This window comes from Strongylocentrotus purpuratus, unplaced genomic scaffold, assembly GCF_000002235.5.
Source record: "Strongylocentrotus purpuratus isolate Spur 01 unplaced genomic scaffold, Spur_5.0 spur5_contig_29, whole genome shotgun sequence".
Taxonomy (NCBI): Eukaryota; Metazoa; Echinodermata; class Echinoidea; order Camarodonta; family Strongylocentrotidae; genus Strongylocentrotus; species Strongylocentrotus purpuratus.
Genome location: NW_022144941.1, coordinates 33894 through 61681, shown reverse-complemented (window position 1 = coordinate 61681; position 27788 = coordinate 33894). Strand labels below are relative to the sequence as shown.

Sequence of the window (27788 nt, the reverse complement as noted above, 5' to 3'; positions counted from 1 at the left end):
GTGGATAAAGATCACGCAAATCCGCGCGTGCTGTCAACTTTCACGAACGCTCATTGCGTTAATAAAAGGTGAACAAATTATCAAAATGCTTGGAAAAATGTACCAAATATGATGACAGAAAAAAATCGGCGATTCTATGTTGCAAAATGCTAGTACGCGCAAAAAACGCGCGCGCATGCGCGTGAGCGCGATTTTTTGTCAAATGCTCTATATCGCCTGAAACGTATGCAAAAAAAATTTGGGATGATTTGGAGCATTTTAATTTTTTGAGCGCGTGTAAACGCGCGCACCTACGCGTACGCGCATTTTTACGCGCATATATTGACCTCAAATTGACCGGACGGATATTGACCTTGATCATGACAAATATGAATGAGAAATGGCTTTCCGTTATGAAGATATGATCATAAGTTGATTTTAACAAAATGGCGTCTAGATGACGTCACGATAATTTTGAGTCTTTGAAAAGTCACGCAGTTCTAAGTTAGACTAAGATCTATCATCATTGAAAGTTTCATGATAATGGCTTTATTCAGTCTTGAGATATCCTGCGAACAAAATCGAGGAAGAATAATAGGAATAATAATAAAAATCTTGACGAAATCAATAGGTGATACGTAGACTTCGTTACGTATCACCTAATAATAAAGAAAAATCTTGACGAAATCAAAAGGTGATACGTTGACTTCGTTACGTATCACCTAATAACAATCTTGACGAAATCAATAGGTGATACGTAGACTTCGTTACGTATCACCTAATAAAAATCTTGACGAAATCAAAAGGTGATACGTAGACTTCGTTACGTATCACCTAACTAGACTTTAATTCGTCACTTAGACGAATTAGGTGATACGTATGATAATGGTTTACATAACGAATAATGCATTACATGATATCATATTATTTCATGAAATGCTTCATCCATTAAGATCTATCCATATGTCAAGTTTAAATTGTGTCCCCTTGATCATTATGGATCTAGGGAAGATAGATTGAAAAAATATGACCATTGACCCTGCGCAGTAACCAGTTACACCTTTGACTCTAATTTACATCATGAAGAACGCATTTTGACGATTTTTATCTTATTCATAGAAATGAAAATGTAATTGATAAATAAGAGCTTATGCCTGAATAATTAAAAATGAATAGTGTATGACGTCACGATGTCCCGGCGTAAATGAAAAGTCAAAATAAATGTGAGAATACATTAACGATCATTTTGAGTTGTCGATGTGAGATTCACTAGTTGCTTGAAAATAAAATCTTTAAATATCGGATGGATATATACTGTCACTGTATAAGGAATGTGGATTAGAGGGATATTGATCCGTCAGTCTTTCTTGAAGGCTTGTCAATCAAAGAAATACAAAGATTTGAATGTATTTCGCTCAAGAAATTACATACAGCATTGCCAGTAAATTTCACGGGATCAATGTTAAAATCTCCCATTATATAAACCTGTTTATGTTCAGTATGTGTTTTTTGTAAAACATTTTCAAAGACAGGGATGAAATCATTGATATTTGATTGGGGTTTCCTATATATGACACCTACAATAATATTATTATGTCTCGGCAAATTGCTTTCAATAAACAGTGATTCATAGTTGTATGATGGGTATAATATAAATATATCATTGCGTATTTCATATTCAAAATTGTCAGCGACCAATAGCCCAACACCTCTACTCTTTTCTACTTGGCGATTAAAATGTATAAATGAATGACCAGACACATTGAATAATAGTGGCGTACTATCATTAACCCAAGTTTCTATACATAAGTACAGATGAAATTGGATAAAGCATTACAATGTATGTTTAAACTACGCGAATTAAAATGTAAAATACTAAAATGATAGTAAATGTTACTGAATTCAGTCGTAAAATCCTCATCAATATAATATTTACAGTTCAGAAACCTACTGAAATGAAACTCATATTCTTTTTCGGATAAATAGTTTAAATCATTGATATCAGTATAAGTATATGTAGTATTACTACCAAATATTGAATGAAGTTCGTCATTATTCAAGTCTTGAATAGGAAATGAACAATGAGAACAGAGTGGGTTATTAATGTAGCCGAATGCTCATGTTCTCTATAACGCTCATTTTATGTATTTTATTACCAGAGAAAAAAAGATGTCAGTCAGTCACTCAATAGTGTCTGAGAGTAAAGTCTAGAAAGTAGTTTCCTTACATAATTTCAATACGAGGACACTGCTAACGTTTAAGTTTCACAAATAGGACATACGTGACGTATTCATCATTTCAACATTCAACTGAAAATTGGGATATGATCTCATCATCTGATCAAAAAACTAAAGGCACCGTTTTTATAGCCCATGGTCTCAGCTATAACATACCCCAATTTGGGAGAAAACAGAGCACACATCAGATAGATAGTGCTCATAGATGAATGCCATGTAGATTCATGATGTGAACGAAATTCACCTTCCATAGACATAACACGCAAATGACGAAAATTCTGACATGTGGCCTTTAATTGAATTTTGTACTATGATGACCTCATTAAAATGAAACTTAGTGAAAAGTGATCTTGTAGAGAATTGCCTTATCTACAACATATCGACATTTCAAAGAGAATCGATGAATATTGAGAGAAATACACTACATTTTTCATAAATACAATGACGTCATAATATGCAATTTTGTATTTTTGACTTCCAAGGCCATTATGATGACGTTAAGATGTACTTAATGGCCAAATGAGATATGAAATCATACCTCTGACTCATACTCTATCTAAATATGAAAAAAAAATTGGCAATCCCTATTCATCCCAATGGACTTTTTATAGGCATGTTTTTGCCCATATATGCAATGTATTACAAAAATCGCGCGTACGGACGGTTATCTTGAACGGACGCTCATTCCGTTTTTAATAGTGATAGAGAGCTAAACATGGTATCAAATTTTCCGGAAAAATATGAGGAATATTCGGTCAAAAGCTTTTGCGGAGAAATTATTTTTCGTTCGGCCGTGACGAACGAAAACGTCCAAAAATGCGTGTTTTGCGTGATTTTTTATAAAATGCTTATAATGGCCTGAAACGTATGCAAAAAAATTTAAGACGATTTTGAGCAATTTAAAATTTTACGCGCGCATTAACGCGCGCGCCTACACGTACGCGCATTTTTGCGCGCATTTATTGACCTCAAATTGACCCGACGGATATTGATCTTATTCATGATAAATATGAATGAAAAATAACTTTCCGTTATGAAGATATGATCACTAGTTGATTTTCACAAAATGGCGCCTGGATGACGTCACGATAACTTTGAGTCTTTGAAAAGTCACGCAGTTCTAAGTTAGACTAAGATCTATCATCATTGAAAGATTCATGACAATGGCTTTATTCAGTCTTGAGATATCCTGCGAACAAATTCGAGGAAGAATAATAATAAATAACTAGACTTTAATTCGTCACTTAGACGAATTAGGTGATACGTATGATAATGGTTTACATAACGAATAATGCATTACACGATATATTATTTTGTAAAATGCTTCTCCCATTCATATGCTTCTCCCATTATGATCTATTCATATGTCAAGATTAAATTGTGTCTCCTTGATCATCATGGATCTAGGGAAGATAGATTGAAACAATATATGACCTTTGAACCTGTGCAGTAACCAGTTACACATTTGACTTTAATTTACATCATGAAGAACACGTATTGACGATTTTATCTTATTCAAAGAAATGAAAATGTAATTGATAAATGATTATCATCATTATGATAATGATGATCATGATGATAATGATCATGATCATGAGCGCGATCATGACATCTTATTGAAAAAATGAGGGTTGATTTAGATAGCATATAGTCTCAGCTACAACACACTCAAAAATCAACAAAATCCAAGCAGAAATAACGGCGATATTGCTCGCAAAAGACAGGAATGTAGAATCCAGATTTGAGAAAAAATTATCTCCCACAGGGACTACACGCAAAAAGTAATGGATTAGGTGAAAATAGGGAAACACTAAAGTAAATAGGGTTGTTTATTACATTATTTGCGATTCTACGTGTTTAAATAATCAAAGGAGATGGTACAGTGAAGGTCAAAAGGAAAAAAAAAAAAGTGGAGAATTTTTTTTTGGAGACACCCGGACTCGAACCCGGGATCTCAAGGTCGGAAGTCAAGTGCGTTACCGATATACCAAAACATTTCCCATAGCGATTACACGTAAACGATAATGGAATTCTAAAATCCCACTTTGCAAGTAAAATATGAGCATGATCCCGGCATATGATCGAAAAATGAAGTACACATTGGAGATAGCGCATTGTCTCAGCTACAACATATCCGAAGCTCACCGAAAACAAAGTTAAAAAAACGGAGATGTTGCTCGCGAAAGACGGAATTGTAGAATACAGTTTTGAGAAAAAGTCATGTCCCATAGACAATACACGCAAAATGTGAAAAATTGACATGCCTCCTTTAATCGCAAAAATACGCCATGATTCCTTTGTCAAACTGGACAATTATGTACACTGCATTTGTAGAAAATTGTCTCAGCTAGAACATATCAAAATTTGGAAGAAAAAAAATCAATATTTACAGAGATACAATCAATTTTCCAAAAATATGCATCCGTCATAATATGCAAATTTAAATTTCGAGTTCGGAGGCCATTATGATGACATTATGAGTTAATTGAGAGTCAAATGAGACATGAAATCATATTTCCATTTCATAATCTATCTACATATGAAAGAATATTGGGAGTTTCTATCTATTCTGAAGAGTTACAATGAATTTTGTATAGGCATTTTTTTGCCCATGTATTGTGGATAAAGATCACGCAAATCCGCGCGTGCTGTCAACTTTGACGGACGCTCATTGCGTTATTAAAAGGTGAACAAATTATCAAAATGCTTGGAAAAATGTACAAAATACGATGACGGAGAAAATACGGCAATTTTATGTTGCAAAATGCTAGTACGCGCAAAAAACGCGCGCGCATGCGCGTGAGCGCGAATTTTTGTCAAATGCTCTATATGGCCTGAAACGTATGCAAAAAAATTTTGGGATGATTTGGAGCATTTTAAATTTTTGAGCGCGCGTAAACGCGCGCACCTACGCGTACGCGCATTTTTACGCGCATATATTGACCTCAAATTAACCGGACGGATATTGACCTTGATCATGACAAATATGAATGAGAAATGGCTTTCCGTTATGAAGATATGATCATAAGTTGATTTTAACAAAATGGCGTCTAGATGACGTCACGATAATTTTGAGTCTTTGAAAAGTCACGCAGTTCTAAGTTAGACTAAGATCTATCATCATTGAAAGTTTCATGACAATGGCTTTATTTAGTCTTGAGATATCCTGCGAACAAAATCGAGGAAGAATAATAGGAATAATAATAAAAATCTTGACGAAATCAATAGGTGATACGTAGACTTCGTTACGTATCACCTAACTAGACTTTAATTCGTCACTTAGACGAATTAGGTGATACGTATGATATTGGTTTACCTAACAAAGAATGCATTACACGATATCATATTATTTTATAAAATGCTCTTCCCATAATGATCTATCCATATGTCAAGTTTAAATTGTGTCGATCCCTTGATCATTATGGATATAGGGAAGATAGATTGAGACAATATATGACCGTTGACTCTGTGCAGTAACCAGTTACACCTTTGACTCTAATTTACATCATGAAGAACGCATTTTGACGATTTTTATCTTATTCAAAGAAATGAAAATATAATTGATAAATAAGAGCTTATGCCTGAATAATTAAAAATGTATAGTGTATGACGTCAGATGTCCCGGCGTAAATGAAAAGTGTGAGAATACATTAGCGATCATTTTGAGTTGTCGACGTGAGATTCACTAGTTGCTTGAAAATAAAATCTTTAAATATCGAATGGATATATACTCTCACTGTATAAGGAATGTGGATTAGAGGGATATTGATCCGTCAGTCTTTCTTGAAGGCTTGTCAATTAAAGGAATACAAAGATTTGAATGTATTTCGCTCAAGAAATTACATACAGCATTGCCAGTAAATTTTACGGGATCAATGTTAAAATCTCCCATTATATAAACCTGTTTATGTTCAGTATGTGTTTTTTGTAAAACATTTTCAAAGACAGGGATGAAATCATTGATATTTGATTGGGGTTTCCTATATATGAGACCTACAATAACATTGTTATGTCTCGGCAAATTGCTTTCAATAAACAGTGATTCATAGTTGTATGATGGGTATAATATAAATATATCATTGCGTATTTCATATTCAAAATTGTCAGCGACCAATAGACCAACACCTCCACTCTTTTGTACTTGGCGATTAAATTGTATAAATGAATGACCAGATACATTGAATAATAGTGGCGTACTATCATTAACCCAAGTTTCTATACATAAGTACAGATGAAATTGGATAAAGCATTACAATGTATGTTTAAACTACGCGAATTAAAATGTAAAATACTAAAATGATAGTTAATGTTACTGAATTCAGTCGTAAAATCCTCATCAATATAATATTTACAGTTCAGAAACCTACTGAAATGAAATTCATATTCTTTTTCGGATAAATAGTTTAAATCATTGATATCAGTATAAGTATTGAATGAAGTTCGTCATTATTTAAGTCTTGAATAAGAAATGAGCAATAAGAACAGAGTGGGTTATTAATGTAGCCAAATGCTCATGTTCTCTATAACGCTCATTTTATGTATTTTATTACCAGAGAAAAAAAGATGTCAGTCAGTCACTCAATAGTGTCTGAGAGTAAAGTCTAGAAAGTAAAAGGGTTTCCTTACATAATTTCAATACGAGGACACTGCTAACGTTTAAGTTTGACAAATAGGACATACGTGACATATTCATCATTTCAACATTCAACTGAAAATTGTGATATGATCTCATCATCTGATCAAAAAACTAAAAGCACCGTTTTTATAGCCCATGGTCTCAGCTATAACATACCCCAATTTGGGAGAAAACAGAGGACACATAAGATAGATAGTGCTCATAGATGAATGCCATGTAGATTCACGATGTGAACGAAATTCACCTTCCATAGACATAACACGCAAATGACGAAAATTCTGACATGTGGCCTTTAATTGAATTTTGTACTATGATGACCTCATTAAAATGAAACTTAGTGAAAAGTGATCTTGTAGAGAATTGCCTTATCTACAACATATCGACATTTCAAAGAGAATCGATGAATATTGAGAGAAATACACTACATTTTTCATAAATACAATGACGTCATAATATGCAATTTTGTATTTTTGACTTCCAAGGCCATTATGATGACGTTAAGATGTACTTAATGGCCAAATGAGATATGAAATCATACCTCTGACTCATACTCTATCTAAATATGAAAAAAAATTGGCAATCCCTATTCATCCCAATGGACTTTTTATAGGCATGTTTTTGCCCATATATGCAATGTATTACAAAAATCGCGCGTACGGACGGTTATCTTGAACGGACGCTCATTCCGTTTTTAATAGTGATAGAGAGCTAAACATGGTATCAAATTTTCCGGAAAAATATGAGGAATATTCGGTCAAAAGCTTTTGCGGAGAAATTATTTTTCGTTCGGCCGTGACGAACGAAAACGTGCAAAAATGCGTGTTTTGCGTGATTTTTTATGAAATGCTTATAATGGCCTGAAACGTATGCAAAACAAATTTAAGATGATTTTGAGCAATTTAAAATTTTACGCGCGCATTAACGCGCGCGCCTACGCGTACGCGCATTTTTGCGCGCATTTATTGACCTCAAATTGACCCGACGGATATTGATCTTAATCTTGATAAATATGAATGTAAAATTACTTTCCGTTATGAAGATATGATCATAAGTTGATTTTTACAAAATGGCGCCTGGATGACGTCACGATGACTTTGAGTCTTTGAAAAGTCACGCAGTTCTAAGTTAGACTAAGATCTATCATCATTGAAATATTCATAACAATGGCTTTATTCAGTCTTGAGATATCCTGCGAACAAATTCGAGGAAGAATAATAATAAATAACTAGACTTTAATTCGTCACTTAGACGAATTAGGTGATACGTATGATATTGGTTTACATAACAAAGAATGCATTACACGATATCATATTATTTTATAAAATGCTCTTCCCATAATGATCTATCCATATGTCAAGTTTAAATTGTGTCGATCCCTTGATCATTATGGATATAGGGAAGATAGATTGAGACAATATATGACCATTGACTCTGTGCAGTAACCAGTTACACCTTTGACTCTAATTTACATCATGAAGAACGCATTTTGACGATTTTTATCTTATTCAAAGAAATGAAAATATAATTGATAAATAAGAGCTTATGCCTGAATAATTAAAAATGTATAGTGTATGACGTCACGATGTCCCGGCGTAAATGAAAAGTGTGAGAATACATTAGCGATCATTTTGAGTTGTCGACGTGAGATTCACTAGTTGCTTGAAAATAAAATCTTTAAATATCGGATGGATATATACTGTCACTGTATAAAGAATGTGGATTAGAGGGATATTGATCCGTCAGTCTTTCTTGAAGGCTTGTCAATTAAAGGAATACAAAGATTTGAATGTATTTCGCTCAAGAAATTACATACAGCATTGCCAGTAAATTTCACGGGATCAATGTTAAAATCTCCCATTATATAAACCTGTTTATGTTCAGTATGTGTTTTTTGTAAAACATTTTCAACGACAGGGAAATTGCTTTCAATAAACAGTGATTCATAGTTGTATGATGGGTATAATATACATATATCATTGCGTATTTCATATTCAAAATTGTCAGCGACCAATAGACCAACACCTCCACTCTTTTGTACTTGGCGATTAAATTGTATAAATGAATGACCGGATACATTGAATAATAGTGGCGTACTATCATTAACCCAAGTTTCTATACATAAGTACAGATGAAATTGGATAAAGCATTACAATGTATGTTTAAACTACGCGAATTAAAATGTAAAATACTAAAAAATGATAGTTAATGTTACTGAATTCAGTCGTAAAATCCTCATCAATATAATATTTACAGTTCAGAAACCTACTGAAATGAAACTCATATTCTTTTTCGGATAAATAGTTTAAATCATTGATATCAGTATAAGTATCTGTAGTATTACTACCAAATATTGAATGAAGTTCGTCATTATTCAAGTCTTGAATAGGAAATGAACAATGAGAACAGAGTGGGTTATTAATGTAGCCGAATGCTCATGTTCTCTATAACGCTCATTTTATGTATTTTATTACCAGAGAAAAAAAGATGTCAGTCAGTCACTCAATAGTGTCTGAGAGTACAGTCTAGAAAGTAAAAGGGTTTCCTTACATAATTTCAATACGAGGACACTGCTAACGTTTAAGTTTCACAAATAGGACATACGTGACATATTCATCATTTCAACATTCAACTGAAAATTGTGATATGATCTCATCATCTGATCAAAAAACTAAAAGCACCGTTTTTATAGCCCATGGTCTCAGCTATAACATACCCCAATTTGGGAGAAAACAGAGCACACATAAGATAGATAGTGCTCATAGATGAATGCCATGTAGATTCATGATGTGAACGAAATTCACCTTCCATAGACATAACACGCAAATGACGAAAATTCTGACATGTGGCCTTTAATTGAATTTTGTACTATGATGACCTCATTAAAATGAAACTTAGTGAAAAGTGATCTTGTAGAGAATTGCCTTATCTACAACATATCGACATTTCAAAGAGAATCGATGAATATTGAGAGAAATACACTACATTTTCCATAAATACAATGACGTCATAATATGCAATTTTGTATTTTTGACTTCCAAGGCCATTATGATGCCGTCAAGATGTACTTAATGGCCCAATGAGATATGAAATCATACCTCCGACTCATACTCTATCTAAATATGAAAAAAAAATTGGCAATCCCTATTCATCCCAATGGACTTTTCATAGGCATGTTTTTGCCCATATATGCAATGTATTACAAAAATCGCGCGTACGGACGGTTATCTTGAACGGACGCTCATTCCGTTTTTAATAGTGATAAAGAGCTAAACATGGTATCAAATTTTCCGGAAAAATATGAGGAATATTCGGTCAAGAGCTTTTGCGGAGAAATTATTTTTCGTTCGGCCGTGACGAACGAAAACGTGCAAAAATGCGTGTTTTGCGTGATTTTTTATGAAATGCTTATAATGGCCTGAAACGTATGCAAAAAAAATTTAAGACGATTTTGAGCAATTTAAAATTTTACGCGCGCATTGACGCGCGCGCCTACGCGTACGCGCATTTTTGCGCGCATTTATTGACCTCATATTGATCCGACGGATATTGATCTTAATCTTGATAAATATGAATGTAAAATTACTTTCCGTTATGAAGATATGATCATAAGTTGATTTTCACAAAATGGCGCCTGGATGACGTCACGATAACTTTGAGTCTTTGAAAAGTCACGCAGTTCTAAGTTAGACTAAGATCTATCATCAGTGAAAGATTCATAACAATGGCTTTATTGAGTCTTGAGATATCCTGCGAACAAATTCGAGGAAGAATAATAAATAAAAAAAAAAATAAATAAAAATCTTGACGAAATCAAAAGGTGATACGTTGACTTCGTTACGTATCACCTAACTAGAAATTTAATTCGTCATGGGGACGAATTAGGTGGTCTGTCTTCAAGTCTTAAGATAGATTATAATATTTACTATATTGAGAAAGGGAGAAGTTATATAGATATGTAAACAATGATGATCATCATGATGATCATGATGATGATGATCTTGATAGTAATGGTGATGACGATGATGATGATCATGATGATCATGATGATGTTGATGATTATCATCAACAGACTACGATGACAGACTGAAAAAAATGAGAGAACATTTAGATAGTATATAGTCTCAGCTACAACATACTCAAAAATCAACAAAAATCAAGCCGAAATAACGGCGATATTGCTCGCAAAAGACAAGAATGTAGAATCCAGATTTGAGAAAAAGTCATCTCCCATAAGGATTACACGCAAAAAGTAATGGATCTAGTGATAATAGGGTAATATTAAAGTAAATATGGTTGTTTATTACATTATTTGCGATTGTACGTGTTTTAATATTCAAAGGAGATGGTACAGTGAAAGGTCAAAAAGAAAAAAAAGTGAAGAAAAAAAATTGTTGGAGACGCCCGGACTCGAACCAGGGACCTCGAGGTCGGAAGTCAAGTGCGTTACCGATATACCAAAACATTTCCCATAGAGATTACACGTAAACGGAAAATGGAAATATCAAATCCCACTTTGTAAGTGAAATATGAGCATGATCCCGGCATCTGATCGAAAAATAAAGGGTACACTAGTGATAGCTTATTTTCTCCTCTACAACATACTAAAAGCTCAGCGTAAACAAAGATAAAACGACGGAGATATTGCTCGCGAAAGACGAGAATGTAGAATCCAGTTTTGAGAAAAAGTCATGTCCCATAGAGAATACACGCAAAATGTGAAAAATTGACATGCCTCCTTTAATCGCAAAAAAACGCCATGATACCTTTGTCAAAATGAAATATCGTGATGACTACATTTGTAGAGAATATTCTCAGGTAGAACATATCAAAATTTGAAAGAAAATTAATCAATATTTACAGAGATACAATCAATTTTCCAAAAATCTGCTGACGTCATAATATGCAAATTGAAATTTTGAGTTGGGAGGCCATTATGATGACGTCATGAGTTAATTGAGGGTAAAATGAGACATGAAATCATATCTCCAACTCATAATCTATTTAAATATGAAAGAAATTGGGGGTTATCTATCCATTCTGAAGAGTTAAAATGAATTTTGTATAGGCATGTTTTTGCCCATGTATGCTATGTATTACAAGAGCTCGCACGCACGGAAATTATCTTAAACGGACGCTCATTACGTTATTAATGGTCAGAAAAAGGTGAACAAGGTATCAAAATGCTTGGAAAAATGTGTCAAATATGATAACAGAAAAAAATTGGCGATTCTATGTAGGAAAAAGCAATTACGCGCGAAAACGCGCGCGCATGTGCGTGCGCGCGTTTTTTGCAAAATGCTTAAAATGGCCTGAAACGTATGCAAAAAAAATTTGAGACGATTTGGAGCATTTTTATTTTTTGCGCGCGCGGTGACGCGCGGACGTACGCATGCGCGCGCGTTTTCTGACCTGAAATTGACCGGACGGATATTGACCTTAATCGTGATAAATATGAATGAGAAATGCCTTTCCGTTATGAAGATATGATCATGAGTAAAAAGTACCAAAAAAAACACAAAATGGCGCCTGGATGACGTCATGAAAACTTGATGACCTTGAAAATGTTACTCTAACGTCTCATGACAATGACCTATGACTGTGCCAAAATTGAACGAAATTGACTAAATTGATCTTGAGTTATCCTGTTAACAAAAAAGTGTGAAAATAAATAAAAATAAATAATAATAATAATAATAATAACTAGAAATTTAATTCGTCATGGGGACGAATTAGGTGGTCTGTCTTCAAGTCTTATGATGTATTATAATATTTACTATATTGAGAAAGGGAGAAGTTATATAGACATGTAAACAATGATGATCATGATGATGATGATGATCTTGATAGTAATGGGGATGACGATGATGATGATGATGATCATGATGATGTTGATGATTATCATTAACAGACCACGATGACATCAGACTGAAAAAAATGAGAGAACATTTAGATAGTATATAGTCTCAGCTACAACATACTCAAAAATCAACAAAAATCAAGCCGAAATAACGGCGATATTGCTCGCAAAAGACAAGAATGTAGAATCCAGATTTGAGAAAAAGTCATCTCCCATAAGGATTACACGCAAAAAGTAATGGATCTAGTGATAATAGGGTAATAATAAAGTAAATATGGTTGTTTATTACATTATTTGCGATTGTACGTGTTTTAATATTCAAAGGAGATGGTAGAGTGAATGGTCAAAAAGAAAAAAAAAGTGAAGAAAAAAAAATTGTTGGAGACGCCCGGACTCGAACCAGGGACCTCGAGGTCGGAAGTCAAGTGCGTTACCGATATACCAAAACATTTCCCATAGAGATTACACGTAAACGGAAAATGGAATGCACAAATCCCACTTTGTAATTGAAAAATGAGCATGATCCCGGCATCTGATCGAAAAATAAAGGGCACACTTGTAATAGCTTATTTTCTCAGCTACAACATACTCAAAGTTCAGCGTAAATAAGGCTAAAACTACGGAGATATTGCTCGCAAAAGACAGGATGTAGAATCTAGTTTTGAGAAAAAGTCACGTCCCATAGAGAATACACGCAAAATGTGAAAAATTGACATGCCTCCTTTAATCGCAAAAATACGCCGTGATGCCTTTGTCAAAATGAAATATCGTGGGGACTGCATTTGTAGAGAATTGTCTCAGCTAGATCATATCAAAATTTGAAAGAAAATTGATCAATATTGACAGAGATACAGTCTATTTTCCAGAAATCTGCTGACGTCATAATATGCAAATTGAAATTTTGAGTTGGGAGGCCATTATGATGACGTCATGAGTTAATTGAGGGTCAAATGAGACATGAAATCATATTTCCAATTCATACTCTATCAAAATATGGAAAAAAAATTGGGTTCAACTTGCATCCTAAAGCGCTACAATGGATTTTGTATAGGCATGTTTTTGCCCATGTATGCTATGTATTACGAGAGCTCGCACGCACGGACATTATCTTAAACGGACGCTCATTCCGTTATTACTGGTCAGAAAAAGGTGAACAAGGTATCAAAATGCTTGGAAAAATGTGTCAAACATGATGACAGAAAAAATTCAGCGATTCTATGTTGCAAAATATCAGTACGCGCGAAAACGCGCGCCCATCCGCGTGTGCGCGTTTTTTTGCAAAATGCTTGAAATGGCCTGAAACGTATGCAAAATTAATTTGAGACGATTTGGAGCATTTTTATTTTTTGCGCGCGCGGTGACGCGCGGACGTACGCATGCGCGCGCGTTTTCTGACCTGAAATTGACCGGACGGATATTGACCTTAATCCTGATAAATATGAATGAGAAATGCCTTTCCGTTATGAAGATATGATCATGAGTAAAAAGTACCAAAAAAAACACAAAATGGCGCCTGGATGACGTCATGAAAACTTGATGACCTTGAAAATGTTACTCTAACGTCTCATGACAATGAACTATGACTGTGCCAAAATTGAACGAAATTGACTAAACTGATCTTGAGTTATCCTGTTAACAAAAAAGTGTGAAAATAAAAATAAATAATAATAATAATAACTAGAAATTTAATTCGTCACGAAGACGAATTAGGTGGTCTGTCTTCAAGTCTTATGATAGATTAAATATTTACTATATTGAGAAAGGGAGAAGTTATATAGACATGTAAACAATGATGATCACCATGATGATGATGATGATCTTGATAGTAATGGTGATGACGATGATGATGATGATGATCATGATGATGTTGATGATTATCATCAACAGACCATGATGACATCAGACTGAACAAAATGAGAGAACATTTAGATAGTATATAGTCTCAGCTACACATACTCAAAAATCAACAAAAATCAAGCCGAAATAACGGCGATATTGCTCGCAAAAGACAAGAATGTAGAATCCAGATTTGAGAAAAAGTCATCTCCCATAAGGATTACACGCAAAAAGTAATGGATCAAGTGATAATAGGGTAATAATAAAGTAAATATGGTTGTTTATTACATTATTTGCGATTGTACGTGTTTTAATATTCAAAGGAGATGGTAGAGTGAAAGGTCAAAAAGAAAAAAAAAGTGAAGAAAAAAAATTGTTGGAGACGCCCGGACTCGAACCAGGGACCTCGAGGTCGGAAGTCAAGTGCGTTACCGATATACCAAAACATTTCCCATAGAGATTACACGTAAACGGAAAATGGAATTATCAAATCCCACTTTGTAAGTGAAATATGAGCATGATCCCGGCATCTGATCGAAAAATAAAGGGCACACTTGTGATAGCTTATTGTCTCAGCTACAACATACTCAAAGCTCAGCGTAAACAAAGATAAAACGACGGAGATATTGCTCGCGAAAGACAGAATGTAGAATCCAGTTTTGAGAAAAAGTCATGTCCCATAGAGAATACACGCAAAATGTGAAAAATTGACATGCCTCCTTTAATCGCAAAAATACGCCATGATACCTTTGTCAAAATGAAATATCGTGTTGACTGCATTTGTAGAAAATATTCTCAGGTAGAACATATCAAAATTTGAAAGAAATTGATCAATATTTACAGAGATACAATCAATTTTCCAAAAATCTGCTGACGTCATAATATGCAAATTGAAATTTTGAGTTCGGAGGCCATTATGATGACGTCATGAGTTAATTGAGGGTCAAATGAGACATGAAATCATATCTCCAATTCATACTCTATCAAAATATGAAAAAAAATTGGGTTCACTTGCATCCTAAAGCGCTACAATGGATTTTGTATAGGCATGTTTTTGCCCATGTATGCTATGTATTACAAGAGCTCGCACGCACGGAAATTATCTTAAACGGACGCTCATTCCGTTATTAATGGTCAGAAAAAGGTGAACAAGGTATCAAAATGCTTGGAAAAATGTGTCAAATATGATGACAGAAAAAATTGGCGATTCTATGTAGAAAAAAGCAATTACGCGCGAAAACGCGCGCGCATGTGCGTGCGCGCGTTTTTTGCAAAATGCTTAAAATGGCCTGAAACGTATGCAAAAAAAATTTGAGACGATTTGGAGCATTTTTATTTTTTGCGCGCGCGGTGACGCGCGGACGTACGCATGCGCGCGCGTTTTCTGACCTGAAATTGACCGGACGGATATTGACCTTAATCGTGATAAATATGAATGAGAAATGCCTTTCCGTTATGAAGATATGATCATGAGTAAAAAGTACAAAAAAAAACACAAAATGGCGCCTGGATGACGTCATGAAAACTTGATGACCTTGAAAATGTTACTCTAACGTCTCATGACAATGACCTATGACTGTGCCAAAATTGAACGAAATTGACTAAACTGATCTTGAGTTATCCTGTTAACAAAAAAGTGTGAAAATAAATAAAAATAAATAATAACTAGAAATTTAATTCGTCATGGGGACGAATTAGGTGGTCTGTCTTCAAGTCTTATGATGATTATAATATTTACTATATTGAGAAAGGGAGAAGTTATATAGACATGTAAACAATGATGATCATCATGATGATCTTGATAGTAATGGGGATGACGATGATGATGATGATGATCATGATGATGTTGATGATTATCATCAACAGACCACGATGACATCAGACTGAAAAAAATTAGAGAACATTTAGATAGTATATAGTCTCAGCTACAACATACTCAAAAATCAACAAAAACCAAGCCGAAATAACGGCGATATTGCTCGCAAAAGACAAGAATGTAGAATCCAGATTTGAGAAAAAGTCATCTCCCATAAGGATTACACGCAAAAAGTAATGGATCTAGTGATAATAGGGTAATAATAAAGTAAATATGGTTGTTTATTACATTATTTGCGATTGTACGTGTTTTAATATTCAAAGGAGATGGTAGAGTGAAAGGTCAAAAAGAAAAAAAGTGAAGAAAAAAAATTGTTGGAGACGCCCGGACTCGAACCAGGGACCTCGAGGTCGGAAGTCAAGTGCGTTACCGATATACCAAAACATTTCCCATAGAGATTACACGTAAACGGAAAATGGAATTATCAAATCCCACTTTGTAAGTGAAATATGAGCATGATCCCGGCATCTGATCGAAAAATAAAGGGCACACTTGTGATAGCTTATTGTCTCAGCTACAACATACTCAAAGTTCAGCGTAAACAAAGCTAAAACGACGGAGATATTGCTCGCAAAAGACAGGATGTAGAATCCAGTTTTGAGAAAAAGTCATGTCCCATAGAGAATACACGCAAAATGTGAAAAATTGACATGCCTCCTTTAATCGCAAAAATACGCCATGATGCCTTTGTCAAAATGAAATATTGTGGCAACTGCATTTGTAGAAAATTGTCTCAGCTAGAACATATCAAAATTTGGATGAAAATTGATCAATATTTACAGAGATACAATCAATTTTCCAAAAAATACTGACGTCATAATATGCAAATTGAAATTTTGAGTTGGGAGGCCATTATGATGACGTCATGAGTTAATTGAGGGTCAAATGAGACATGAAATCATATTTCCAATTCATACTCTATCAAAATATGGAGAAAAAAATTGGGTTCACTTTGCATCCTAAAGCGCTACAATGGATTTTGTATAGGCATGTTTTTGCCCATGTATGCTATGTATTACAAGAGCTCGCACGCACGGAAATTATCTTAAACGGACGCTCATTCCGTTATTAATGGTCAGAAAAAGGTGAACAAGGTATCAAAATGCTTGGAAAAATGTGTCAAATATGATGACAGAAAAAATTGGCGATTCTATGTTGGAAAAAGCAATTACGCGCGAAAACGCGCGCGCATGTGCGTGCGCGCGTTTTTTGCAAAATGCTTAAAATGGCCTGAAACGTATGCAAAAAAAATTTGAGACGATTTGGAGCATTTTTTTTTTTTGCGCGCGCGGTGACGCGCGGACGTACGCATGCGCGCGCGTTTTCTGACCTGAAATTGACCGGACGGATATTGACCTTAATCGTGATAAATATGAATGAGAAATGCCTTTCCGTTATGAAGATATGATCATGAGTAAAAAGTACCAAAAAAAACACAAAATGGCGCCTGGATGACGTCATGAAAACTTGATGACCTTGAAAATGTTACTCTAACGTCTCATGACAATGACCTATGACTGTGCCAAAATTGAACGAAATTGACTAAACTGATCTTGAGTTATCCTGTTAACAAAAAAGTGTGAAAATAAATAAAAATAAATAATAATAATAATAATAACTAGACTTGAATTCGTCACGAAGACGAATAAGGTGGTCTGTCTAAGTCTTATGATAGATTTGAGAATGGGAGAAGTTATATAGACATGTAAACAATGATGATGATGATGATGATGATCTTGATAGTAATGGTGATGACGATGATGACGATGATAATGATAATGTTGATGATGACGATGATGATGTTGATGATTATGATCATGATCATGATGATCATGATCATGATCGTGAGCATGATCCTGACATCTGATTGAAAAAATGAGGGAGATTTAGATAGCATATAGTCTCAGCTACATTATACTCAAAAATCAATAAAAAACAAGCAAAAATAACGGCGATATTGCTCGCAAAAGACAGGAATGTAGAATCCAGATTTGAGAAAAAGTCATGTCCAATAGAGAATACACGCAAAATGTGAAAAATTGACATGCCTCCTTTAATCGCAAAAATACGCCATGATGCTTTTGTCAAAATGAAAAATCGTGGCGACGGCATTTGTTGAAAATTGTCTCAGTCGGCTAAAACATATCAAAATTTGGAAGAAAATTGATCAACATTTACAGAGATACACTGCAAACAGTATGCCTAGGGTGTGATTGTTACGTCACAATGATGGAGTTCGGTCATAGTGCGCATTTTGTTATATGCGTAATATACATTGTCATGGTCACCAGCAGCTGGTGCGCGATGAAATGTACAACTGGCTCGATTATTGCTCACTACTTTCCCACGCATTTTGCCGTTGACTTTTCAGATCGAGCAATAATATTTATAATGTATTTCGTATAGGCGTGTTTTTGCCCATATGCTATATATTAAAAGAGCTCGCACGCAATAATGCAAGGCCGTCCAGAGGATTTTTTTTATGTTGGAAACCGGGGTAAAATGCAATAAATTATTGAAAATTTATTGCATTTTCTGTTTTTTTTTTTAATTCATGGAAACTGCCCCCTACCCTAGCCCCCGCTGCGTACAGTCATGGTTCAGTGACAAAGCAATGGCCTCGTAACTGTGAGGCCCCAGGATCAAAACCGTGTCGATGTGCTATAAGGGCCCTTTTGTGGGGCATTAATCCTCATTACTGTCATTTATGACTTAAGGGCATAGGTCCCCTAGTTGATAAGCATAGGAGCATATACATGATTTAGCAGTCACGCAAAACACACATTGGCAAATCATTGTTCAATAAAATCTGAGAATTATACTATTATTTATCTAGATCTAGTATTTTTAAATTATTTTTAAAATAATTCCATAAATTCCGGATAAAAAAAAAATATTCCACCTTTATGAGCGACAGTGTAGGAGGCTGCCCCCAAAAAAGAAGTGGGCGGGGACGCTAAACATGTATATTCTTTTTACATGGCCTAAACGACAAGGTATCAGATATCCATTGTTTTGACATTCCTTTTCCCTTAGATATAAACACGCAAAATCATGCATTTCGTGAGAAATTATATGCGCGAGAAATATACTGGGCGAATTGTCTGTAGGGCGAATTTAATCTGACCAAGATTTTGGCCGATTCGAATTGCATGCACACTCGTACTCATGGTCATATGAGTATCCGAGTACTGCTGTTTTGTGCTGTTGTGCTGATTGCTAGCTTAGCTTTGGTAAGAAATCGGTTGTTGCTATTGTATTACTTTATCGTGAATCCTTTCTTATTAGTTTGTTGGAGATTTTGCGTTATCGCATAAGTGTGTGAGTGTATTAAACTTTTAAAGGCATTGACTTTGTTTATATCTATAATAATGTTTGCAGTTACAAATCAAGTCTGAGATGCGATACATCTTACGTATACATGTATAGCCTAGGGTCTACGTGTAATATCATCAGCTCAGCGAGTGTGATTGTGATTGAATTTTGAAGCCCTACGAAAAACAAAAAGGAAGTGTTTCAAAAAAGTGAAAATCTTTGACTCAGTTTGACTTTGAGTGACCGGTTTTACCATACTCATTTCCCCCAATAGACCGTAGACCTAGTCTAGATCTAGTTCTAGATCTAGGTCAGTGTTGTTATAAATTAAAAACCGTAAGTCCGTAGGGATCTAGGCCTAGTACTATACTACTACTAGATCTAGATACTAGATCTATCTGACTATAGGCCTAGATTAGGGAGGCCAATGCCCGGGCGTAAGGCTTCTACGCCTACGATTTGTGCGCTCGTCGTCCAACTCCAAGTCAGAAAATTACCAGAAGAAAAAAAAAGGGGAAAAAAAAGAAAACAAATATCTAGGGTCTATGGAATAAAATGTATAACAAATACACAATTAAACACTCCACAACATACCTATAATCACGGATCTGTAACGATCTTTCACCATTTATTGACGATCTTGCAGATTTTGACGTATTTTGATCCAATAATTGGGCTAGCAGACGAAAAAAACGGACGCACAAGAGAAACTAGAGGGTGATGAGGTTAGCTCACTAAAATCCTTCTCAATGACTGAAGGTAGATCCTAAAAATATGGAACCAATTTAATATCAAAGAACTTTTGAAAGAGATTAACATATCAGATGTGCACAAATGTCACTTTTAACAACTAGAAAATATAACGAAAAAAGATTATATCTTTTTAATTGCAGATTTTTACAAACTGCACATTCGAAGGTAGATAGAGTACGATGTTTTTGTCAATCTTGCGTTGGTTTGAGCCCCATACTAGCTAGAGCCATCTCAAATTGAGAAGGAAAATTGTGAACAGAGACCTCATTGTTTGAGCCCCAAATAGAAGTCTTGCGACATCATAATATGAATATTTATGAGCTCCGGTCTCATCGCGCGCAAAACAAATTTGACGTAGTCTCACACATAGTACCTTTTTCTCAGCACTAGACACCAGTGTCGTGCAGTAATGTATGAGAAGTGTAAAAAAAGACATTTCAGTAAAAAAAAAAAAAGTCTACGTGAGCAGTCTATACTCCAATTGAGAAGTGTAATGAATGCCATGATTTGAGCGTGTGTGTTTTAGTGTATGATATCATCATATGGTTAGTGAGAGAGAGAGAGAGAGAGGGAGAGAAATATCTCCGTAAGTAGTACACGTCTATCAATGCGTGCAGTCATATTTGATTCCGTATTGTGATCGCTGCATGCAAGTGCAAGTTGGATTTATCGATCGATGATAATGCAGTGTCAGATCTTTACTGATGTCTGAGGAAATAGTAATTGGAATACATCACAAAACTAAGGTAGGCCTATTTATTTATTTAATTTTTAATTACTTTCTTAATTTACAATGAGTGGCTTTCGAGCTTTCTCTCCATTATGTTTTGACCCTCCATGCCATGGCTAGCATGGTCGATCGCGGCTTGCATGCAATTACCGTACCTGGCCTGCAGTACTGTGTCGGTGTGTGCGACTAATTCAAGGCTAGCCGGTGATGATGAATGTACTTTCGCGCGAAGTTTTGAACTTGTTGTCCGGGCAATGACCATGATGACACGCCCATTCCCTCGGGCCTGTCTAATTCTCAACGTAATTGAAATTGATTGTTTCAAGGCTCTTACGTACGGCCAGGCGTAGAAGGAACCTCATAGGAACTAGCTGGATATCTCCTATTTTATGGAACTTCTGGAGTCGGCAGATGGGTGAGTTTTCTTAGTGAAAGAAAATGCTTTCTTTTAATGTTTGTTTTATTATAAACAAATTAGTAATTAAAAAGTTAGATTTGGGCATTGGCCTCCCTACCTAGATCATAGATCTAGACTAGACCTAGATCTAGTCTAGATCTATTAATTTCTAATTCCAATCATAAATATCTTGATAGTTGATAATTAGACAGGTCACAGCTGACAGGCGATCGGCTTGTAAAAGTCATGGGATAATAATTATCGCCTCGCCAAAGAAGGAGGGGATCTAGACCCCTGTATTAATATGCTGCTCGATGCCCTTCCTTCTTTGTGCCGTAACAAATCTGGTTTAAAATAAATAACTTTAGTAATGTTTGACGGATTTTAATGAAATTTGATATGAAGGTAAATGGTAGATCTATAAAAACACAGCATAAGGTCAATTTCGGAGTTTGTAGGTCAAAGGTCATGGCTCATTAAATATGCGAATCTGGTTTCTATTCGATAACTTTAGTAATGTTTGACGGATTTTAATGAAATTTGATAGGAAGGTACATGGTTTAAAAACATAGCATAAGTTCAATTTTGGAGTATGTAGGTCAAAGGTCATAGCTCATTAAATATGCGAATCTGGTTTCTGTTTGATAACTTTAGTATTATTTGATGGATTTTCATGAAATTCGATATGAAGGTACATAGTATAAAAACACAGCATAAGTTCAATTTCCGAGTATGTAGGTCAAAGGTCATAGCTCATTAAATATGCGAATCTGGTTTAAAATCAATAACTTTAGTAATGTTTGACCAATTTTAATGAAATTTGATATGAAGGTAAATGGTATAAAAACACAGCATAAATTCAATTTCGGAGTATGTAGGTCAAAGGTCATGGCTCATTAAATATGCGAATCTGGTTTCCGATCGATAACTTTAGTAATGTTTGACAGATTTTAATCAAATTTGATATGAAGGTACATGCTATCAAAATACAGCATAAGTTCAGTTTCGGAGTATGTAGGTCAAAGGTCATAGCTCATTAAATGTGCAAATCTGGTTTCTATTCGATAACTTTAGTAATGTTTGACGGATTTTAATGAAATTTGATAGGAAGGTACATGGTATAAAAGGCAAGTTCAGACTAGTCTCGGAAAAATGCGCAGTGCTCGTCGTTAGCTGTAATGCGTATCAGAACAAACCCAAACAAAGACGTGATCGTAACGAGAAAAAAATCATTAAAAACTACGAGAGCACAATTGGAAAGACAACTACTCAAAATTATCGTAAGCAGATACATAACTTGGAGGAAGAATACAATAGTTGTCCAAGAAAAGCCACATAAATAGTGATATTTAAGGAGTTACTACAGGTACAATCATTATCCGAATGGGCCTGCTGATATGTCAGAATTACACGTGTTTAAATTGAACACGAGGCTATAGAAACCAAATACCGCCCTCTACGGTGAAAAGCAGTATAACAAAGGATTCTAGTATTTGCAGCAGGCGATAAAAATGTACCCAGTTACTCCTCGATTATCACAATTTCTGTGGCATTTCTTGGGCGATTATTGAATTCTTTGTCCAAGTTATGTACCCGATTATGGTAATTTTGAGCAGTAGTTGTCTTTCCAATTGCGCTCTCGTAGTTTTTAATGATTTTTTTCTCGTTACGATCACGTCTTTGTTTGGGTTCGTTCTGGCACGCATTACAGCTAACGACGAGCACTGCGCATTTTTCCGAGACTAGTCTGAACTTGCCTTGCAACAGCTATCCGTATCGAAACTTCGTGATTACCAAGTAATTTTCAGCTTTTAAAAAAAAGCATGCGATGTTTAAAATAAGAGATAAATATTTATTTTGTCTTTAAAAAATTATATGATCGGTATATTGTAAAGAAGAATTTTTTAGAAAGCTGTTTTATTATTCTAACATTCATATTTTTTGACCAGATTTATTCAACCTGCATAAATCAAAATGGCGGCTGGAACGTTGTCATTCTATTTTTGCCCCAGTTTTTTTACTTTTAGAGGCACGATAATGGCACTAAACATCGCCAATCATGGATGAAAATAATGTCAAATGGAAGAATATACCGATCTGAGCCGAGGTATGCATTAGTTAATTGATTTGATTGATAAAAAAGGTCACTTTTAAGGGACATACTGATGATAATAATCATGATATGCGCTTTTTATAGAGGCAAGTGACAAATCCTGCGAGCTGATTTCGGGACACCGGGTCCCGATAGGTGCAAGGCCGTCGGGACCCGGTTTATGAAAATCCCGACATGACTCAGGCCTAATCAAAACACGGCCTAAGTTTGATTTCCCAGTATATAGGTCAAAGGTCATAGCTCATTAAATATGCGAATCTGGTTTCTGAAATTGATAACTTTAGTAATGTTTGACGGATTTTAATCAAATTTGATATGAAAGTACATGGCATCAAAACATGGCCTAAGTTTGATTTCCCAGTATGTACCCTGCGAGGGGATGCTATGCTTTGCGTTGACTTGTTTTATTTATGTCATTTAGCATTATGAATGAGGGCTCATTATTTGTATTTATTGTAATATATTCATATTGGTATTTTATTAAATGTAATTTTTTTGTTTTTTTTGTTTGTATTTTAGGTTACTGAGAGTTCAAGAGTTGCAGAAAGTAAGTTGATATGCTTAGAAAGGCTGAAGTCAAGTAGTTTTTAAATTAAAGCTATGACGGAATGAAACAGATCCGCATAATTGGGAACAATTGAATGCAGAATACGAAAGCTATGGCTTTTAGAAATTGTCTATATAACTTTTTGGACACTACCAAGTTACTTTTAATTATGTCAGTAAAGGTATAGACCAGTTTTGGAAACGCCCCCCTCTCAAAAAATGAAATGGTACCTTTTATTACCAATCATGTGAAAGAATATGTTTTGACTAATACCTGATGATACAAATTTTGATACTAATTGATATATTTGGTAAATTATATCTATCCGGAGTGGATAGATATCGCGCATGTGTCGCATAGTCCCATATACATCTTTCTGTGTACAGTGCTTGTAACTTTACCATGACTGGGTCAAATTTCTCATCATTTTGATGATCCACAACCTTTCAGTACACACCAATACTTACCGTATATGCTAGATGATCAACCTTTTGTGATCGATTCCACAACGTTTCCGAAAAAGTTTGTTTAAACACCTAGTGCAAATGATAGATGTATTTTGATTTTAGTCCAATGCAATACATATAGTACAGGTGACCTTGCCTAAGTCGAACTTGGATAAGTCAAAAATTGCTATGGTTGAACGTCTACACGTAGCCCATCCTGTTTTGTCCCATTATTTTATAACCCTCCTAAATCAAAATTTGTCTAAGTCAAAGCTATTTTATGGGTCCCAAAAGATTTGAGTTAGGCCATTAATTTTTGTTTACATGTTTAGCGTCCCAATGCAATCGCATGACCAAAACTGGTCTTTACCTTTAAAGGTACTATGTCCCATTTGCAGGCCAACAAAATGAGAAGGCTACATTCGAACGGCATTTGAAAGATAATACTAATTTAGAAGTTCCCTAAAAAAAAGGGGGGGGGGGGGCTTGAAAATGTCTTTAAGTTGGAAAATAACGACTATTAGTTGTCGAATCGACTTAAGAACTATAGAGCCAGTAAGTAATGGTCTTATTTTCAGACCATTGTACCGAATGGTCGTACATTTTATGCTGCGCAAAGATTCAATCAGTTTAATTTTGGCCATTACAAGCAGAAGTGGGATATTGATGTTGACAAATGTTCATATACCCTTTACAGCTCATTTTATGTACATGTATGTTATTACCAAAGAAGAAAAAAGCCAGTGAGTCACTCAATAGTGTCTGACAGGGAAGCTAGTATAGCAAGTAAACGGGTTTCTTTGCATAATATGAATATTAGGACACTGCTAATGTTTAAATTTGACAGATAGGACATACATGACATATTCATAATTTCTGCAAAGTTCTACATAATTTGATGTTGGCTGCAAAAGGGACCGACATAGTATCTTTAAGCATTGGATGAGGGCTCACTATTTGTATTTATTTGTGTAATATATTCATATTGGTATTTCATGAAATGCAATTGTTTTTTTCTTTTCTTTTTTTCTTTCAGGTTATTGACTGTTTTCAGAGTTGCAGAGAGTTGCAGAGAGTTGCAGAGAGTAAGTTGATCTGCTTAAGAAGGCTGAAGTCAAGTAGTTTTTAAATTAAAGCTACAATGGAATGAAACAGATCTGCATAATTGGGAACATAATTGAACGCGGAATAGGAAAGCTATGGCTTAATGAAATTTCTATATAACATTTTTGACACTTCCGTAGGTATGCAACATAATTTTGTGGACAATTCATAATACTCTTCCATTGGGTGTAGCCAAAATTTGAAGAGAATCCATAGTGAATTATGTAAGGAGTTGATAAAGAAGAAAAAGTTTTTTTCATTGAACACCTAGTGCAAACGTATAGATGTATTTTGATTTTAGTCCAATGCAAAACATATAGTACAGGTGACCTTGCCTAAGTCGAACTGGGATAAGTCAAAAATTGCTATGGTTGAATGTCTACACGTAGCCCATCCTGTTTTGTCCCATTATTTTATAACCCTCCTAAATCAAAATTTGTCTAAGTCAAAGCTATTTTATGGGTCCCAAAAGATTTGAGTTAGGCCATTAATTTTTGTTTACATGTTTAGCGTCCCAATGCAATCGCATGACCAAAACTGGTCTTTACCTTTAAAGGTACTATGTCCCATTTGCAGGCCAACAAAATGAGGAGGTTACATTCCAACGGCATTTGAAAGATAATACTAATTTAGAACTTCCCTAAAAAAAGGGGGGGGGGGGCTTGAAAATGTCTTTAAGTTGGAAAATAACAACTATTAGTTGTCGAATCGACTTAAGAACTATAGAGCCAGTAAGTAATGGTCTTATTTTCAGACCATTGTACCGAATGGTCGTACATTTTATGCTGCGCAAAGATTCAATCAGTTTAATTTTGGCCATTACAAGCAGAAGTGGGATATTGATGTTGACAAATGTTCATATACCCTTTACAGCTCATTTTATGTACATGTATGTTATTACCAAAGAAGAAAAAAGCCAGTGAGTCACTCAATAGTGTCTGACAGTGAAGCTAGTCTAGCAAGTAAACGGGTTTCTTTGCATAATATGAATATTAGGACACTGCTAATGTTTAAATTTGACAGATAGGACATACATGACATATTCATAATTTCTGCAAAGTTCTTCAGAATTTGATGTTGGCTGCAAAAGGGACATAGTATCTTTAAGCATTGGATGAGGGCTCACTATTTGTATTTGCGTTGCCAATTTGAGGATCCCCATAGAAAGTACAACAAGTGTTTTCAAACTTTCATAACTCTCTTATTTTATAGCCGATTTTGATGAAACTTTTTTGAAATTGCTTCTCTCATATTACTCTTTCGTATGAGATGATTTTCTCCTTGGGTTTTGGTTTCCTTTTAGTTTTTGTGAGCAGATTTTTTACATTTAGGGTGTTTTATCACTATGACTATATGACTATGACTTTATTTTGGTCTCGGGATGCTCCACTGAGACTATCTTCTGGTTCCGCAAATCCCGGCTTGCCTTAATAGACCGCTGGCACCCGCGCCCGCACTAGTGGTGACGATAAATTGTGCACTGCATTTAATAGATGCACACAACACAGCGCTGTTGCAAAAGCGATAGTGGCTGGTCTTCTTACTTACGAAAATGCCAGATTACAAGTACTTAACATCTAAGCACACTTTCCAGCATCGCTCTAATTAAAGTAAGTATATTCTAGATTCTAATCTATAATCCATATTAATTCATAAACTTCATAATATGGTACAAACGAGCCCTTATCAGGGCTTTTCAATCATGTAAAAAGTGAATGGGGCTGGATCTGGCACATATCTATGTTGACTTAAAGGGGAAGTCTATTTTGAAGCAATAGTGATTTAATAATTAAGTCATTCTCATTTCAATAGATACGAGCTCCTTGATGATTTCTCAAGAATTGCCCAGACGTGTCTATTGAATTTAATTAATTTTTTTTTCTATTCCTTTCTGTCTTTTGCAGGACCGAGGGTGGTACACTCCAAAGAACTCTCCAAAGAACTCTCCAAAGAACTCTCCAA

General features: G+C 35.0%; 1 long non-coding RNA gene across 2 annotated transcripts; it reads left to right on the top strand.

Moving 5' to 3' along the window:
• The first annotated feature begins 19369 nt into the window (after positions 1 to 19369).
• On the top strand, positions 19370 to 27788 carry LOC115923179. Of its 2 annotated transcripts, XR_004063837.1 has the most exons (4): positions 19370 to 19654; positions 24249 to 24276; positions 25759 to 25807; positions 27731 to 27788. It is a non-coding gene; the product is annotated as an uncharacterized LOC115923179 (long non-coding RNA). The 2 variants fall into 2 exon arrangements; XR_004063833.1 differs by lacking the exon at positions 27731 to 27788 and having other exon boundaries at positions 19379 to 19654; positions 25759 to 26069.